Below are 20,192 nucleotides of genomic sequence, written 5' to 3' on the forward strand. Positions count from 1 at the left end.
AGCTCTTATAAGGCAGGCTGGATGGTGACAAAATCCTTCAGAATTTGCTTGTCTGTAAAGGATTTTATTTCTCCTTCACTAATGAAACTTAGTTTAACTTGATATGAAATTCTGGGTTAAAAATTAATTTCTTTAAGAATGTTGAATATTGGCCCCTACTCTCTTCTGGCTTGTAAAGTGCCTGCAGAAAGATCTGCTGTTAGTCTAATGGGCTTCTATTGATCGGTATCTTGACCTTTCTCCCTGGCTGGCCTTAACTTTTTTTTCTTTCCTTCACCCTTGAAGAATGTAATGATTATGCATCTTGGGGTTGCCCTTTTCAAGGAGTATCTTAGTGGTGTTCTCTAAATTTCCTGAAATAAATGTTGGCCTGTCTTGCTAGGTTGGAGAAGTTCTCCTATGTAATATCCTGAAGTGTGTTTTCCAACTTGGTTCCATTCTTCCCGTCACTTTCAGGGACCCCAATCAATCATAGGTTTTTTCTTTTCACATAGTCCCATATTTCTTGGAGGCTTTGTTCAGTCCTTTTTAATTTTTTTTTTCTCTAATTTTGTCTTAATGCCTTATTTTATCAAGTTAATCTTCAATCTCTGATATCCTTTCTTCTGCTTGATTGATTTGGCTATTGATACTTGTGTATGCTTCACAAAGTTCTTGAGCTGTGTTTTTCAGCTCCATCAGGTTATTAATGTTGTTCTCTAAACTTTTTATTCTAGTTAGCAGTTCTTGTAAGCTTTTGTCAAGGTTCTTAACTTTCTTTCTTTGGCTTAGACCATGCTCCTTTAGCTCAGAGGAGTTGGTTATTACTCACCTTCTGAAGTCTACTTGTGTCAATTCATCAAACTCATCCTCTGTCCCATTTTGTGCCCTTGCTGGAGAGGAGCTGCAATCACTTGGAGGAGAAGAGGCATTCTGGTTTTTGAAATTTTCAAGATTTTTGCACTGTTTTTTTCTCAACTTCATGGATTTATCTACCTTTGATCTTTGAGGCTGAAGACTTTTGGTTAAGGTTTATTTTTGGGATTTTTGTTGCTGCTGTTGATGTTAATGTTATTGCTTTCTGTTTGTAAGTTTTTCTTCTAACAGGCCCCTCTTCTGCAGGTCTGCTGCAGTTTGCTGAATGTCCACTCCAGAACCTATTAGCCTGGGTATCACCAACAGAGGCTGCAGAACAGCAAATATTGCTGCCTGCTCCTTCCTCTGGAAGCTTCATCCCAGAGGGGCACTGGGTTGATGCTCTTCTGTATGAGGCCTCTGACAACCCCTATTGGGAGCTCTCTCCCAGTCAGGAGGTTTAGCGGTAGGGACCCACTAGAGGAAGCAGTCTGTCCCTTAGCAGAGCTTGAGCACTCTACTGGGAAAACCCTCCTTGTCAGGATCTGCTGCTCTTTTCAGAGCCAGTAGACAGGAACATTTAAATCCACTGAAGTTGCACCCACAGCCACCCCTTCCCCAGGTGTTCTGTTCCAGTGAGATGGGAGTTATATCTATAAGCACCTGATTGGGGCTGCTGCTTTTCTTTCAGAGATGCCCTGCCAATTGAAGAGAAATCTAAAGAGGCAGTTTGGCCACAGTCACTTTGCCACTCTGTGTTGAGTTCTTCCCAGTCTGAGCTTCCAGGCCTTTTTAGCCCTGCAAGGGAAAACCACCTACTCAAACCTCCATAATAGCAGATGCTCTATCTTTTCTAGTCAATTTCAGACTGCTGGGGTTGCAGTGAGAATTTCAAGCCAGTGTTTCTTAGCTTGCTGGACTTTTTGGGAGTGGGGCCTGCTGAGAGAGACCACTTAGCTCCCTGGTTTCAGCCCCCTTTCCTGAGGAGTGAATGATTCTGTCTTGCTGGAGCTCCAGGCACCACAGGGGTACTGAAGGAAAAAAAAAAAAGAAGAAAGAAAAAAAAAGCTTGGTGTCGGCGTAAACAGCTGTCCAGTTCTGTGCTTGAAACTCAGGTCCCTGGAGGTGCAGGCATGCAAGAAAATCTCCTGTGGATTGCAAACACCGTGGGAAAACCATAGTACCTGGGCTGGATATCACAGTCCCTCATGGCTTCCCTTAACTGGGGGAGGGATGCTCCCCCGCTCCTTGCACTTCCCAGGTGAGGCAATGTCTCACCCTGCTTCTGCCACCCTCTGTGGGCTGCACCCATTGCCTAACAAGATCCAATGAGATGAACAGGGCACCTCATTTGGAAATGCAGAAGTCACCTGTCATTTGCATTGGTCTTGCTGGGAGATGCAAACCAGAGCTGTTCCTTTTTGGCAATTTTGTCAGCTGTCTCTTTTTGGTTTTTATGTTTTAATGAGTATTTACTAATAATAGCTTGGGTATGTCTTATACAATCATACAGTTTCTTCATTATAGCTCTTTAAAACAAATTAACCTCACAGTTACATTTTGTGTGCTACTTTTGTTCTTTTTTTATAAAAATGTGAGACCTGTAAACTGAGCTAGAAAATATGTTTAATAAAAAAATACTTTTAGGTTTATGAAATTTTCTATAATAAGAACTTATTTGTGTGCTGAAAGGATTTTTGTCACTATGTTTGTTTTCTTTGCCTTAAATTTTTAATTTACTCACAAATCTATGCAGGTTTTTTCTTTACTTAGTGGTTCTTACTACATACTCAATTCTCTTAAGCATAGTATCCTATTCGGAGCTTTCATACATTCTTAAGTGAATTTTAATCATTTTTCTTTATCTATTTCATCTGCATTTTCAAATGTGATAATGTCATTTTATATGAAAATCTATATTTTAAAAATTCCACTGTATTTAAATTTGCATTTCCTTTCTTATATAAAAAAGGTATTATTTGTACCTTTTTCCCCCAGTCAGAAATGAAAAAAATTTGTCAATTTTGGTTTTAAAAAATTATTTATTTTTTTCCAACTTTACATAGTATAAAATTTATTATTTTTACCATTTCAGCATCATTAAGTACATTCACACTGCTGTGCAATCATCACCATCATCCATCCACAGAACATTTTAGACTTGCAAAACTTAAACTACTCACATTAACTCTCTGATTCTCCCTAGCACCCAACTCCTGGCAAATACCATTCTATTTTCTCTCTATAAATTTAACTACATTGAGTACCACATATGGTTGGAATCACACAGTATTTGTCCTTCTGTGACTGGTTTGTTTCATTTAGCATAATGTTTATTCACATTGTAGCATGTGTCTGAATTTCTTTCCTTTTAAAGCTGAATATTAGTCCATCTGTATATCTGTATTTATGTATCATGTTATGTTTACCCAATAATTCTTTAGTACACATATGGGTTACTTCCAAATTTGGGTGGTTGTAAACAATGAACATGGGTATACAAATATCTGTTGAGGCCTTCATTAGGCTGAGCACTGTGCTAAAAACAGGAAGACCTAGTGAGATCCAAAATGAAAACTTCTGTCCTGTAACAATGGGGTTGGCCTATGGAATACTTGTTATTTATTTCCTCTATGAAGTGATGACTTATTGGAGAGCATTAGGATCAGAATCAGATCTAGGAAAGAAAAAACCAAGAAAATGTGCTGCTAGACAGAGAAGTGAGTGCTCAGAAATATTGTCTGAAATACATAGTGCCTTTGCCCTTAGGTAAGAGGAGATTGAAACTAGAGCCTGCCACCCAGAAGTGGAATTGCTAGATCACATGATTACAATAGGTTTATTTTTTTTTAATGAGTTGCCATACTATCTTTCACAGAAGCTGTACTATTTTACATTTCCACCAGCAATGTGCAAGAATTTCAATTTCTCCTCATTCTTGCTGACACTTGTTACTTCTGTTTTGCTTTTGTTTTTGTAATAGTCATCTTTATTAGTTCATTCTTACATTGCTAGAAAGAACTGCTAAGACTGGATAATTTATAGAGAAAAGAGGTTCAATCAGTTTACAGTTCTGTGGGCTGAACAGGGTTTTGCTTTTGGAGGGCCCTCAGGAAACTTACAATCAAGGCAGAAGGTGAAGGGGTAGCAGGACAGTGGTGGCAGGAGGTGTGACACACTTTCAAAAAAACACATCTTGTGAAAACTCTATCATGAGAACATCAAGGGGAAAGTTTGTTCCCATGATTCAATCATCTCCCACCAGGCCCCTCCTCCAACACTGGAAATTACATTCAACATGAGATTTGCGTGGGGACACAGAGCCAACCCATATTATCATTCTAATCATAGTGAAGTGGTATCTCACTGTGATTTTGGTATGCATTTTCCTAATGATTAATCAAGTTGAGAATCTTTTCAGGGGCTTATTGCCTATTTGTATATCTTTTGTATATCTTTTTTTAATACATGTCTATTCGAGTTCTTTATGTTATTTTTATTTTTTGAACTTGGTTGCTTGTTTCTTGTTGTTGCATTATAGAAGTTCCTTATATATTCTGGATATAAATCTCTTACAAAACATACTATTTGCTTATATTTTCTCCCATTCTATAGGTTGTCTCATCACTCTGTTGATTGTTTTATTTGCTGTGCAGAAGCTTTTTCGTTTGAAAAAAGAAACCCACATAGCCACAACCACCTTGAGCAAAAAGAACAAAAGTTGAAGGAATCACAATAGCTGGCTTAAAAACATGGTACAAAGCTATAGTAACTAAAACAGCATAATACTGGCATAAAAACAAATACATAAGCCAGTGGAGCAGAATAAAGAACCCAGAAATAAATCTAGACATTTGCCACCAACTGATTGTTAACAAAAGCACCAAGAACATATACTGGAGAAAAAGCAGTCTCCTTAATAAGTGGTGCTGGGAAAACTGGATATCCACATGACAAAGAATGAAACTAGATCCCTATCTCTCACAATATATAAAAATCAATCCAAAATAGATTAAGGTCTTCATCTTAGCCTGGTAGATGCCAGTGATTATGCCACCTGCTCAGCACATAGCAAGTAGGTTTTAAAAACCAAGATTTTAGCTTCCCCATAGGAAGGGAAATAATTTATCCATGTGTCCAGCACCCTAACTTTTCTCCATAGATGCCAAAATAGCTAACATTTCTAACCAATGTTGACTTAAACGGATTCAACAAAGGAACAAGATCAATATACAGAAACCACCTTATATGATTTATCCAATAGATACTTAACAATATTATAAGATGTTCATCAAGGACATACAAACATAGGGAGAATTTCAAAAAAACAAGATGGGATATCATAAAAAATATCAAACAGAAATCATAGGCTGAAGAAAATATACTGAAAAATTTACTAGAGAGGTTTAACAGCAGACTAGACCAAGCAAAAGAAAAAGATCAGCAAATCCAATGACAGATCACTAGAAATAATTTAGAGGAGCATAAAAACAAAAAGGCTGCAATAGAGTGACGAAAGCTTATAGAAATTATGGGACTCCATCAAGCTGACCAATATAAACATTCTGAAGCCCCAGAAGAAGAAGAAACAAAGAATCAGAAAAATCACTCAATGTAATAATGACTAAAACTTATCAAATTTGTAGAAGTAAGTTCCAGGTTCCAGGAACCCAGAGATACCAAATAAGATGAATAAATGCACATTGAAACACATTATAATCAAGTTGTCAAATGTAAAAGACAGAGAAAAAATTCTGAAAGTGACAAGAGAAAAAAAGTAACTTGTCATACAAGGGAACTTCCATGAGACTATAAATAGATAATTCAGTCAAAACTTTTTGGGTTTGGAGGAATGAGATAATACATTCAAAGCGCCAAAAGAAAAAAATAAAACTGATAATCAAGAATTTTATATCTGTCCTTTAGGTTGAAATGAAAGGATGAAAAATAGCAGGATAATAGCATAAAAATACATAACACTCGTTGGTAAAGGTAAATATGTAGACAAGTACATAATACTGTTACTGTAATAGTTGTGAGTAAATTGCTGTAATACTTTCATAAAGGTTAAAAGAGAAACGTATTAAAATAAGTTTAACCAAAAATATGTTGAAAGGTGCATAGCATGAATAAATATAAATTATGATAAAAATGACAGTGTATGGGAGAAAACTGAAGTGTAGTCTTAGATTGTGATTGAATATAAGTTTTTATCAGCTTTAAATAGATTGTGATACTATATTTGTGTAAGCACCAAGGTAGCCTCATACACAAAAAAAACAGCAGCAGAATTCAATGATGCTGAGTTGGTTTTTTGAAAAGATTTGCAAAATTTACAAGCCCTTAGATTGGCTAAGAAAAGAAGACAGACTAATAAAATCAGAAACAAAGATATTATAATTGTCACAGGAATAAAAAAGAATCATAAGATACTGCTATATTATATTTCACAAAAACTGAGTAACCTAGAAGAAATTGAAAATTTTCTATAAACCACAACTGAACAAGAGTAAATCATGAAGAAATAGTAAGTGTGAACATGAATATTGAATCAGTAATCAAAAACTTCTCAACAACAAAAGCCTAGGACCAGATGGCTTAACTGGTTAATTCTGAAAAATACACACAGAAAAGTTAGTGTTAATCCTTCTCAAACTTTTGCAAAGAAATAAAGAAGAGGGAACACTTCCAAACATATTTTATGAGAAGAGCATTACCCTGCTACCAAAACCAGACAACGAAAAAAATACAGGCCAATATTCTTGATGAATAAAGATGCAGTATTACTTAACAAAATACTAGCAAACTAAATTCAATGGTATAGTGCACTAAAAGGATCCTATACCATGACCAAGTGAGATTCATCACTCAGATATAAGGATGGTTCAATATATAAAAATCAATTAATGTGAAATGCCACATAAACTAAAACAAAGAATAAAAATCATATAATTCTCTCAGTAGATACATAAAAAGCATTTAATAGCATGTATTACACTTTCATGATCAAAAATTCTCAACAAGTAAAAATAAAAGGAAGATACCTCAAGATAATAAGGGCCATACATAAGAAGCTTACAGGTAACATGCTCAATGGTGAAACACTGAATGCTTCTCCTCTAAGATCAGGAAGAAGACAAGAGTGCTCATTCTTTCCACTTCCATTCAACATTGTATCAGAGCTTTAGCCAAAGCAATTAAGAAAGAAAAGAAAAGAAAATACATTCAATTAGGACAATAATTAAAATTGTTTCTGTTTGCAAATGATATGATCTTACGCATAGAAAAGTCTAAACTCAATTAAAAAACCATCACAACTAACAAGCAAATTTAGTAAAGTTGAAAATATAAAATAAACATAAAAATCTGTTGCATTTCTATACACTAAAAATAAGCTATTCAAAAATGAAAAGAAAAAAATTAGGAAAACAATTCCATTTCTAATAGATCTGAAATTAATAAAATGCCTAGAAATAAACTTCACTATGAGGTGAAAGGTTTGTATACTGAAAACTATAAAACACTGATGAAAGAAATTAAACAAGACACAAACAAATGGAAACACTACCCCATGGTTATGGATTGGAAAACTTACTATTAATAAGGTATTTATGCTATCCAATATGATCTACAGATTGAATTCAATCACTATAAAAAGCTGAATTATTTTTACAGAAGTAAAAAGAACAATTTTAAAATTCGTACGGAACCACAAAAAACTACAATTAGCCAAATCAACCTTGGGAAACAAGAACTAAACTGAAGGCATCATACTTCCTGATTGCAAAATATATTACAAAGTTACAGTAATTAAAACAATATGTTACTGCCACAGTGACAGACCTACAAACCAATGGAACAAAATAGAAAGCCCAGAAATACACCCCACACAATTGACTTTTGAGGAGTGCAAAGGATATACAACTGGAAAAGATAATCACTTCAATAGACAGTGTTGGAAAAATTGAATATTAATATATGAAAAAATAAAATGGAATGTTTATTTTATACCAGATGCAAAAGTTAGTTTAAAATGGATTACACATGTAAATGTAGTACTAACAACTGTAACATTCCTAGTAGAAAATGTAGGAGGAAAGGCTTATGATATTAGTTTTGGTAATTATTTAGTGGGTAACAACTAACAAAAGCACAGGTGACAACAACAAAATAAACAAGTGTGGCTGTATCAAACTGAAAATCATCTTTAGAACTAAAGAATTAACAATGTAAAAAGGCAAACTACGGAATGTGATAACATATTTGCAAACCATGTATCTAATACAGGGTTAATCTTCAAAATATATACAAAGCTTCTAACTGAATAGTTTCTCAAAACTAGATTTTAAATGGGCAAAAGATTTGAATTAAAATTTCTTCATAAAGACATTCAAATGGTGAACAAATATACAAAAAGATGCTTAATGTTATTAATCACCAGGGAAATGCTACTAAAACCAAAATGAGATACCACCTCACATTTGTCTGGATGGCTATTTTCAAAAACAAAAGACAAAGAATGTTGGCAAGGATGTGGAGAAACTGGAACCTTTGCATGCTGTTGTAGGAATGCAAAATGGTACAACTGCTATAAAAAATTGTATGGAGATTTTCCAAAACTGAAAATAGAACTGCCATATGATCCAGCAACCTCACTTCTGGGTATTTATCCAAGATAGTTGAAAACAAGGTCTTGAAGACATATTTGCATATCATCTTCATGGAAACATTATTCACACTAGCCAAGAGGTGGAAGCAACCTAAGTATTCATAGATGGAGGAATAGATCAACAAATTGTGGTGCATGTTATATACATGTAATTAAATATTATTTACATTTGAAAAAGAAGAAAATCCTGTCATATGCTACAATGTAGATGAATCCTGAAGACATTAGGCTAAGTGAAATAAGCCATCCACAAAAAGACAAATACTGCATAATCCTACTTATATGAGATAGCTAAGTATCTAAATTAGTCAAGCTCTTAGAAACAGAAAATAGAATGATGGTTATCAGGAAATAGCAACGAGTGAAAAGAAAATTTGATGTTCAATGGGCATACAATTTTAGTGTTTGTATTAGCCTGTTTTCACGCTGATGATAAAAACATACGTGAGACTGGGCAATTTACAAAAGAAAAAGGTTTATTGGACTTACAGTTCCACGTGGCTGGGCCTCATAACAATGGTGGAAGGTGAATGGCATGTCTCACGTTGGCAGCAGGCAAGAGAAGAGAGCTTGTGCAGGGAGACCCCGGTTTTTAAAAACCATCAGGTCTTATGAGATGTATTCACTATCATGAGAACAGCATGGGAAGGACCTGCCCCCATGATTCAATTACCTCCCACCAGGTTCTCCCCACAACACGTGAGAATTCAAGATGAGATTTGGGTGGGGACACAGACCATATCAGTGTTACAAAAGGGAATGTTACATAGATTTCTTGCACAACAATGTGCATATAGTCAACATATCTGATCCTATGAGCACTGGGGAGCAATTGAGTATTCTAAGCGGGTAGTAGGAAATTCAATTTTCTTTTCCATCTTTCTGAGAAAAAGTGTTTTGCAACTCTCCTTACAGAAAAGGCTGTGTTGCTAAGAACAGGGCCTGAATGTGCAGAATGAAGGGAGAGTGAGATAAGCACTCAGAGTGTTGGCACTGGCCTCCTTCTGAGCCAGGTGAAGTAGGTGCTGGCCAAAATGAGATGTCTTCATAACCTGGGGAAATCCAGTGGGTCCTAACTTCATAGAAAGGTGTATACCTCCTCAGTCAGTTGCCCTACCAAAGCTGGTGCTAGATGTTGTTAAAAAAAAAAGAAGGGAGTGAAAAAGATTATCATTGAAAGAAAAATTAATTCAATTTCTTAGAAATCAAGAAGGTTGATTTGTTGTGCTTGCTATTGTTGTTATTTTTTTATGTTTGAGGAAAAAGTAAATTTTATAAAGTAGTAAAAGACATTTTCTCCCAAAATATCTCCTTGTGTCTAAGTAATTTTATCTTGTTTCAAAATCAGAATTATGACATGTGTTTTTTGTTTCTTGCTTTTGAAAGAAAACATTTTTGTTGTTCATGAATGCTTATAAGAAGCTACAAGAATGTTAAAGTACCAATGTTAACAACTAGTGAACATAATCCTGCCATTATGACCCACAACATGGTTTAAAATAGCACTCTTTTCCAAAAAGTAGTGCACAACAAACATTCAGATCCAGAATTTTCATTCTGATGCCCTGAAGTCTCATTATCTTGTGACTTTGTCCTATTTTTCTTTTCTAACCCTCTACCTATCTCCTAGAGCATTAAGTGCCTCTCAAAAATTCTTTCTTTAAAAAAAGCCAAGATAATGCAGTAGATGATTCACCTTTTCATTCTAAAATGCATATAACCCAGTTTTCCCACCCTTATATTCCTCACTGAATTCCAAGTTGGCGCCAACACCTGTAATGGACAGAAACATGGAGAATAAACACTTGAATGCAAGTTCTATTTCCCTAATTCTAAGACTTGCTGCTTCTATGATTTGAAACAATCTGTAAGCTCCCTGATATTTAGTGCTTCACTGGCAAATGGTTATATTAATTCTTGTCCTTCCTTCTTTGCTGATCTGAGGATTCCAAGTGGTAACAGGTTGTTATAGATTGAATGTCTATGTCTCCCCAAAAGTCATATGGAGAAGCCCTAACTCCCAGTGTGGCTCTATTTGGAAATGGAGACCGTAAGAGAGTAATTAGGTGTTCTCATTAGAATAGAAATCAGAGAACTATCTCTCTGTCTCTCCCACTCTCTCTCTCTCTTTTCTGTGTGCACACAGAGAAAAGGCCATCTGAGCACACAGTGAGAAGGTGATCATCTGCAAGCCAGGAAAAGGGCCCTTACCATAACCTTACCACTCTAGCACTCTAATCTTGGACATACAGCCTCCAGAACTGTGAGAAAATACATTCTGTTTTTTAAGCCACATAGTCTGAAGTATTTTGTTATGGAAGACTGAGCTGACCAATACACAGGTGATAATGAATTTTGTAACATATGAAGTCCTTTTTAAACAAAAGCTATTGTTACTTGTCTTAGAATCTCTTTGTTTGTGATTAAGCAGCCATCAGCCGACCGAAGGCTATGGGTAGTCCAAATCCAGCTCCCTATATGGGAAAGCAAAAAGAATATCTTAGCTTCATTTGAGGCAAATATGAAGCTGAATATTTGAACCACACAGTTCTAGTTTATAAAGGTTTTTGAAAATATCCTCTGCCCTTCCCATCATTTTCTAGTGTATTAGAAGAACACTTTGGTTAATAATATTATTTCCTTTCCAGTCATTGAATAATTTTTTTCTTTCAGTGCTGAAAATGGATTACTGTTAAATCCCTAGATTTCAGAACATGTCAAAACGTTAAAAAGTGAGGTCAGGCGTGGTGGCTCAGACCTGCAATTCTGGCAGTTTGAGAGGCTGAGGTGGGCAGATCACTTGAGGTCAGGAGTTTGAGACCAGCCTGGCCAACATGGTGAAACCCCATCTCTACTTCAAGTACAAAAATTAGCCTGGCATGGTGGCACATGTCTGTAATCCCAGCTACTCGGGAGGCTGAGACAGGAGAATCACTTGAACCTGGGAGGTGGAGGTTGCCGTGAGCCGAGTTTGTACAATTGCACTCCAGCCTAGGAAACAGAGTAAGACTCTGTCTCAAAACAGAAAAGAAAAAAACAAAAACAAAAAAACTTTAAAAAGTGAAAAATCAATTAGTAAAATAATTATTTAAAAGAAAAAATAGGCCGGGCACAGTGGTTTACACTTGTAATCCCAGCACTTTGGGAGGCCGAGGCAGGCAGATCATGAGGTCAATAGTTCAAGACCAGCCTATCCAATATGGTGAAACCCAATTTCTACTAAAAAATACAAAAATTAGCCAGGCATGGTGGCCCACACCTGTAGCCCCAGCTGCTCCAGAAGTTGAGGCAGGAGAATCAATTGAACCCAAGGGGTGGAGGTTGCAGTGAGCTGAGACTGTGCCACTGCACTCCAGCCTGGTCACAGAGTGAGACTCCATCTCAAAAAAAAAAAAAAGAAAATAGAAAACCAACATGAAAAAATGATAGGAAATCTGCAGCGCAGTCTGTCAAATGGAGAAAACAAGTAAATCATGCCTGTTCTTCACATGAATATACAATCTCATTAGAAAAATAAAATACACAGAGAAAGTGATGGGTCCAATGTATAAGACATCACACATGATAAGGCAGATAAGAGTATCAGGAGGGAGGATCACTGCAGTTATGTGAATTCTTCCTGAACTTCCCCTTCCCATATCCTAATTTCCCATCCTACAAAATTGTTCATCATTCCTCTCTGAATTTCACTTCTTCCCTCTAGATACTTCTACTTTTTACACATATGAGGCTATGTTTGCTTAATACATTTAATATATTTTAATAATAATGACATAGACTTCTACGTTTTATATGTATATTACGTGTATAGGCTATGTTATTATTTGTATAATACATTAACTTATATTTAAAATGTGCTTCACCAATTAAAAGACTAATTGTATACTTGTCTAAGGCTGTTACTGTTTGTATAATATATTAGTTTGTATTGAAAGTGTTTCATCCATTAGAATACTATAAATTCCTTAAAATGCAAATTAATGTTTTAAATCTTACAACTTTTGCACACTGAACATCATGTATTAAAAAGTATAATATGAATTAAACAGGAGGTCTTGAGGAGTCGGTAAACTTAGGCAATGAGGAAGAGAGGTCATTTCAGGAATGAGGTAATGGTTTGACTAATGTATAAAAGTGGGAGGGAGTGTGGGAACTAAGACATCTTCTACAGAGGTGTGTGTTAAATAGCATCTGGATAAGTTGAACAGAATCAACTTAAGGAGAGTCTCCTAAATGATAGCAAAGTAGAGTTTATCAAATGCAGTTCTTTCAGTTAATCACAGTAGGATGAAGGGATTGAGATATCTCTTTTCCTCCCTTTTATTTATTTCCCTAAATCTAAGGCACCATATGACCAGGACGTGACTTTTTGTTTGTTTGGTATGTGTTAAACCAAAAGGGAAAAAAGCATATTTAGATTTAAATTATTAAATGTACCATCAAACCACGCTGGACTTTTAAGAATCATTTCTATCAACTGCCCATTCCCTCAATCTACAATGGAGGACAAAGAAGTCTCCAGTAGAGCGGGATCTCAATTATTTGTTAACATTTGATCCATGAGACTGGATAGTCTCTTAGTCAGTTCAGACTGCCATAACAAGTTAACATAGACTGGGTGGCTTAAATAACAGAAACATATTTGTCACCATTCTAGATGTTGTAAGTCCAAGATTTGGTTGCCAACAAGACCCAGTCCCCAGTGAGAGTGCCCTTCCTGGTTTGCAGATGGCTGGGTCCTTGCTGTGTACTCACATGGCAGAGAGCACAGAGAGAGAAGAAGCAGCCTCTCTTGTTTCTTTTCTTATAAGGCACTAATTCAATCATAAACGCTCTACCCTCATGATTTAATTACCCCCCAAAGGTCTGCTTTTCGAATTGCATCATGTTGGTGATTATAGTTTAAACACAAATTTGATGCTGGGGTTGGGGGGGATGGCGGTGCAAACATTGAGTCAATAGCAAGTGTCTTTCCCAGAAATTAGGCATTGAGAATGAGAGCAAGTTACTCTGCCTGATGATGGGAATTGTAACATATAAGTTCAAGAATTATTACAGGGCCAGGGACAGAGGCTCATGCCTGTAATCCAGCAGCCGAGGTGGGCAGATCATTTGAGGTCAAGAGTTTAAGACTGGCCTGACCAACAGGGGGAACCCATCCTCTACTAAAAATACAAAAATTAGACAAGCATGGTAGTACACACCTGTAGTCCCAGCTACTCGGGAGGCTAGGTTATGAGAATTACTTGAACCCAGGACCCAGAGGTTACAGTGAGCTGAGATTGCACCACTGCACTGTAGCCTGGGCAACAGAGCAAGACTCCATCTCAAGAAAAAAAATTACAAAAAAGAAAAGAAAAGAAAAAGAGAATCATAGAATCATTATAGGTCAGGCACTACCTCACAAACTAATGAATCACAGGAAAACAGAAGGAGACATAAGAGAAGAGTGAAGCAGATTTGTGGAATAAAGCAAAGAGGAGTCAATTCAAAGAAAATTGCCTGCTACCTAGTTCTTGCTTCAAGTTCATTCTTGAGGCTAGGCTATATCCCTTCCTGTGGCTCTCCTAGATGATTCTGATTTTGTATCCTATTGTAAGTTCTCTCTCTTTTTCTCTCTGTTTTTCTTTACTAGCTCAGGTTGTATTGCATTATTTGTAACTAAATAGTCATGCACAAATTATAGAAATTATGTAGATTTTTAGTTCAAACACACAAATATCAAGAAACATGAGATCTAAGGTTTTTATACACATGCAATTTTGATCAAACAGTATATACGATAACTCATTAGACTGGGAAGTTAGATATGCTATTTCACAGTATATCATTACACAAGATTTAAGTTGGGGGGTGAATACAGCATCATATTTATACTTGCTTATTAGTTGCAGAATAATTTATAATAGAATATGGACTATTAATATTACATGATTTTTTTTCCTCCAGATTTGCCTTGTTTTCTTAAAAGTGGTAAGGCTATGTGAGTAAGTACTTTCAGTTAATAACATGCCCATGGACATGTGCTACAAGGATCTGGGGATTAGGTTAAGGCCAACACATTTGGGGAGTAATAGTGCTGCCACAATTTAATAATAAGAAGCTTTGGGGCACAAAGTGTCAAGTAAAGCATCAATGCTCACAATAGAAAGCCATAAAGGTCAGTCTAATGTTTAACTATAAAGCACAATAGCTGGTGTTAGCTGAGTAAAGATTGATTATAAAAATAGAAACTCACACGGTAACGGATTTAGAGAAAAAGTAAGAAGAAATAATGTCAGAAACAAAATGACCGTGTGTGTGTGTGTGTGTGTGTGTGTGTGTGTGTGAGAGAGAGAGAGAGAGAGAGAGAGAGAGAGAGAGAGAGTTAGGTGTAGGTATATGATATTTAATTACAGTGCTTTCAGAATTTGCTGATAGATTGTGTGGGGGACTCTATTAGGCATATAAGTTGATATATTGAGCAGTTTTTGAGAATTAGGTGGGGGAATTCAAGCTAGAGATGTAAATTAAAGTTAACAAAATATAGGCTACATTTATGTCCCTGAGACTGGAGGAGACCTTCCAAAGATGTGAAGACAGTAACAGAGTTTACATGCTAAGGCTTGTGAGAATTTCAAATTTTAGAGATTGAGAACATAGTAAGCAAAACTTGAATTCTAATAAAATACAATGAAAATTGTGATTAAGAGCTCATGAGCACGTTTTACCTTCTTGCCAAAGTCTCACTGTGTAACGGTGATATTTCCTTTTTGAACTGCCAGCAGCTGTGGCTTTGTTGAAATTTTGATGTAGAAAGAGGATGACACTAGGATTCGCCTGGTTGACTAGTCAGTGACCAGATTGCCCTAAACATCCTAAGAATGTTGTCTAAGTTGTGTAATAGTCTCCTAATGTTCTCTATCTTTGTTGACTTTAATTTCCACACGGCTACCAGAATAACTTTTCTAAAATAAAACTATTTGTGTGTTTAAAACACTTCAGTGGTCCCCTCTTGACTTCAGGAGAAGGTCAGATTCCTCATGATAGTACACAAGGCTCTCCATCCCCTTCCTTTCACCCACCTTTGCCAGCAGTGTCTCTCGCCACTTCGCTGCTGCTACTCTGAGTTAATATTTCTGCTGATGTTTCATTATCATTTATCAGCAGGCTTCCATACAGGATGTGTCCCAACCTGGAAAACTATTTTCCAACCATATGCGTTGACATTTCTGACATCTTTTAGGGAGCCCTGTCTGAACTCTTAATTCTGGGTTAGATTTTTCAGTATCCTTCCTGACATCTTTTTTCTACTGTAAAATTAAGTAATTCAAACTTGAAACTGTTGGAACTTTAAGGTATTTTGAGCCCAGAGAGGATTCTGGCTATGTGGCCTGACTCACATAGTGTGCAGATGGAACTTCTGCTTTTTCCTGTAAATTATTAGGAAAGCGGTTGTGGCAACAGAGATAAGACTTCCCTCAGATCATCACTTCTCATGGAATGTCAGGGCAATGCTCCTTTTATTGTGGCAATCTGTAACCTATCAAATGGCTATAACCTATGCACTGACCTTGTATGGAAAATGTTGTAACTCCCTATATGAATGAAACCCTAACTAATCCACTTACGAATGATGACCCCTTCTTTTAGAGTATGTGTTTTGTGGGTAGTCATCCTGAAGCTTTGCACTCAGATAAACACTATACTTCACATAGTTTCTGAATCTCATTATATTTGACACTATTCTGCATTGCAATTACCAATGCAATGAGATAGAGAATATATCCAGAAAAGTGGTTCTCCACTATTTGTCTGCCAGGGCACATTTGACAATGTCTAGGGACATTTTTGGTTGTCACAGCTGGGGAGATACTACTGGCATCTAACTAGTAGAAGCCAAGGATACTGGTAAGCATCCTACAATGCACAAGATTGACCCTCCAACAAAGAATTATTCAGCTCAAACTGGCAATCATGCCAAGATTGAGAAATCCTGCACTGGAATGAAGAGCCAATCACTTGAGCCTTGTTGAGGTTGAGGGTGTGCAGGGGCAGCCCACAGCAGGGAGTAGCTCAGAATCTGAGGGCAGGGAGAGTTAGGATAAGGAAGGAGGAGAAGTGTGAATAAGAAGCCTGGATGGGTGAGGATGTAGAGAGTTTATCAGCTACATATGGGAAGGGAAATGGTGTTTAAAGAAGATGTTTAGAGATGTGTTCCAGGTGAGCCACTGTGGGAAGCCCTCTCCCATCTACACTGGTCTGCTACCTATTGGAACATACCCTCCCCAGGGCTTGTTATACACTCACCATCCCACAAGCTTCCCCAACTCACCGTATTTTATTGTTATTGTTGTTTTCTTTTAAGCTTTTGGCAGCCTGAAGCCATGGTTCTTGGTTTCTGTCTCTAGTGAGAAGCAGGAAAGAAATGAGGAAGGGGTTTTACTGGCCCAACCAGAAACAGAACTAAGAATCCATGGCTGTATTCTCTCCCTTGACATCCCTGAAAAAGAAATGGTTATAAATGCTTTCGATCTGTTCAATCATTCTAATCTTAGTGGCATGATACATTTCTTCTTTTTTTTTTTTCCCATTTATTTTATTGCGTTTTAGGTTTTGGGGTACATGTGAAGAACATGCAAAATTGTTGCATAGGAACACATGTGGCAGTGTGATTTGCTGCCTTCCTCCCCATCACCTACATCTGGCATTTCTCCCCCTGCTATCTCCCCCCAGCTTCCCACCCCCCACCGTCCCTCCCCTATTTCTTCTATAAAATTTAAAATTTTATTTTGGAAGTAGGACCTTTGGATATTTCAGTGCCTGAAAACAAGTGAATAAATCACCAATGTTGAAATACCAGGCACTGTTGAAGTATGCAAGGGAAATATTTTGAAAGTAGAAAGACATTGCAACTATATCCTTCAAGTTAATTCTTACTGGGGACTTTTTACCAAGCTGCTGGCAAAACTATTTGATTAAAGACAGTAATTTATAATCTGATATGATGGGTGGTCTGGAAATAACCCTGATACAATGTGTTTTCCTGTGTGTCTGTGTGTACACATGTACACATGTGCAGTGGGTAGGAGACTGATTTATCTGTGTTATAGGCTACCTTGCATTTATTTATACATAAACACACACAGACATACACATTCACATGCATATTTTCTCTAACAGCTTGCTTCTAAATTCATTTTTTTTTTTTTAAACAGAATCTCACTCTGTCACCAGGCTGGAGTGCAATGGCTTGATCTCAGGTGACCGCAACTTCCACCTCCTGGGTTCAGGTGATTCTCCTGCCTCAGCCTCCGAAGTAGCTGGAACTACAGGTGCGTGCCACCATGCCCAGCTAATTTTTGTATTTTTGATATAGATTGGATTTCACAATGTTGGCCAGGACGGTCTTGAGCTCTTGACCTTGTGATCCACCCACGTTGGCCTCCCAAAGTGCTGGAATTACAGGTGTGAGCCACTGCACCTGTCCCCTAAATTCGTTTTTTACTGTGGCTTTTGAATTCAATTAACACAGCCCAGGCTTTTCTTTCATTAAGCAAGCCTTATAATGGATATTCCAAATAATGGATATTCCACTTGCTTGATGATATCTAAAAAATATACTTGGAGAATTGCTGGAACCCTGGAGGTGGAGGTTGTGGTGAGCCGAGATTGAGCCATTGCACTCCAGCCTGGGCAAAAAGAGTGAAATTTGATCTCAAAAAACAAACAAACAAAACAAAACAAAACAAAAATAAATAAATAAATAAATAAATAAATAAATATATATATACTTGGCATGTTCCAACTTTGCCTTCTTTATCTCTAAAATAGGGCTAAGTCTTTACATTTCATGTAGCTTTTGAAAGGATTCGCTGCTTCAAACCATCACACAGTGACAGGCAAGAAACCCAACCACATCTACCAACTTTTTGGTGAATGTGCTTAGGTACAAGTGGGGTCAGAAGTGAGAACTAAAAAACAGAGGAAAAGGATGAGATTTAGTAGTTTTGATACCTGTTGCAACTTAGAATTTCCATCTGTAAATATGAACTCTAAAGGGGAACTTTGATAACCTGCCAAAAAGATAAAAATATTGATGCTTATTGTAACATTTTGTAATACACGAAACTGGGAATAATTTTAAATTTCCATTATTAGAGGAATGGGTAAATAAATTGTAATACATTCATACATAAATGTTTAGACAGCATTTAAATGGAATGACCTAGATCTGAATATTTAATGTTCAGTAAAATTACATTTTTTGCACAGAGAAGAAGTGAAAGAAGTGACACTGAGACGGTAATGCAGACAGACTTTAACTATAACCTGATGGTTCCTTTAAAATCATGGAGCAAATATTATAAAATATTAAAGTTTCTTATATCTGGTTGGCATATTTATTTCTTACTGTGAGTAGAATCTGCTGGTGGGTGTGCATGCTATGAGTAAGAAAGAGAGAGGAATGTTTTGATTTGAGAGGGAACTTTTAAGTTTTGCTAGTAATTTTTTAAGACTGTGCTTGCTGTTTCCTAAGCCGTTCTCTAACTTAGAAAAAGAAATAAGGTATTTCAGTTAAGAAGGTTGGTATTTCTAATCAGTCATCAACTCTATTCAATTTGCTTCTTCCTTTTTATTTGCCTGAATTACCACATTTTTCTTTAAGTTACCGGTAAAAGCAGTATTTATTCTTAGAAAATTAAGTTGTAGATGCACAGTTTTATAGATATGCTGTCTTTTTTCATTTCTTCATTTTAAATATTGCCCTGGGTTTCTATGTTTCTGCACATTAGTAGAAGTTTGACTTTAATATTTAGAAATGATAATTATTATCTCATTGCCTTGTGCCTGGAATTATAATTGCTTTCTTTGGTCTTCAATCTCGGTCTTTTTCTGTGGTTTTCAACGTCATCACCAGCTTCAGATCTAATATGGCTTTGTTAAGTTTCTTATCAACAGGCTTAGGACAGTTCCCACACACCTGAGCTTTTAACATCCCCAAGAATTATTTCTCTTAATGCTCAGCCTTGGGAAACACTGACTGACTTAGGATAATTTCCTGTTAACTTTTTTTTTTTTTTTTTACAGTACAATGTTTTAAAAATTGTGTGAATCTTGTCTCTTTCTCTCTAGTTTTTGCAGTACTTCCCCTGGTAATTTATTCACATAATACATAAATTCATGTGTCCTTCAAGTTTTAGTGCTAATGAACTCCTTCCCTAGGAGGCCTTCCCTGAACCACTCATTTTTATTAGATTCCCCCATCATTCACCTCTCCTCATCCTTATGATCAGTTGAGAGCCTTAACACTGACTTTCCTGAGGAAAAATCTGTGTCATTATCTGTGTACCTATACCAAGATAGATGATAGAGATAGATAGATGCTGGCCAGCTAAATAGGGAATAATATTAATAATACATCTATTGTGTCATCTATCGTGTGTTATTATTTATTACCTATTTATTTCTTTATATAAATTTATTTATTATAATTATTCATTATTTATTACCTTTTTTATATATAAATATTAATTTTAATTTATATATAATTTATATATAAATATTTATTTATATATAATTTATATATATATTTATATATAATGTATACATAAATATTTATATATAATTTATATATATTTATATATGATGTATATATAAATATATTTATTTATATACAATGTATATATAAATATTTATATATGATGTA

Source organism: Cebus imitator, unplaced genomic scaffold (genome assembly GCF_001604975.1).
Source record: "Cebus imitator isolate Cc_AM_T3 unplaced genomic scaffold, Cebus_imitator-1.0 Scaffold167, whole genome shotgun sequence".
Lineage (NCBI taxonomy): Eukaryota > Metazoa > Chordata > Mammalia > Primates > Cebidae > Cebus > Cebus imitator.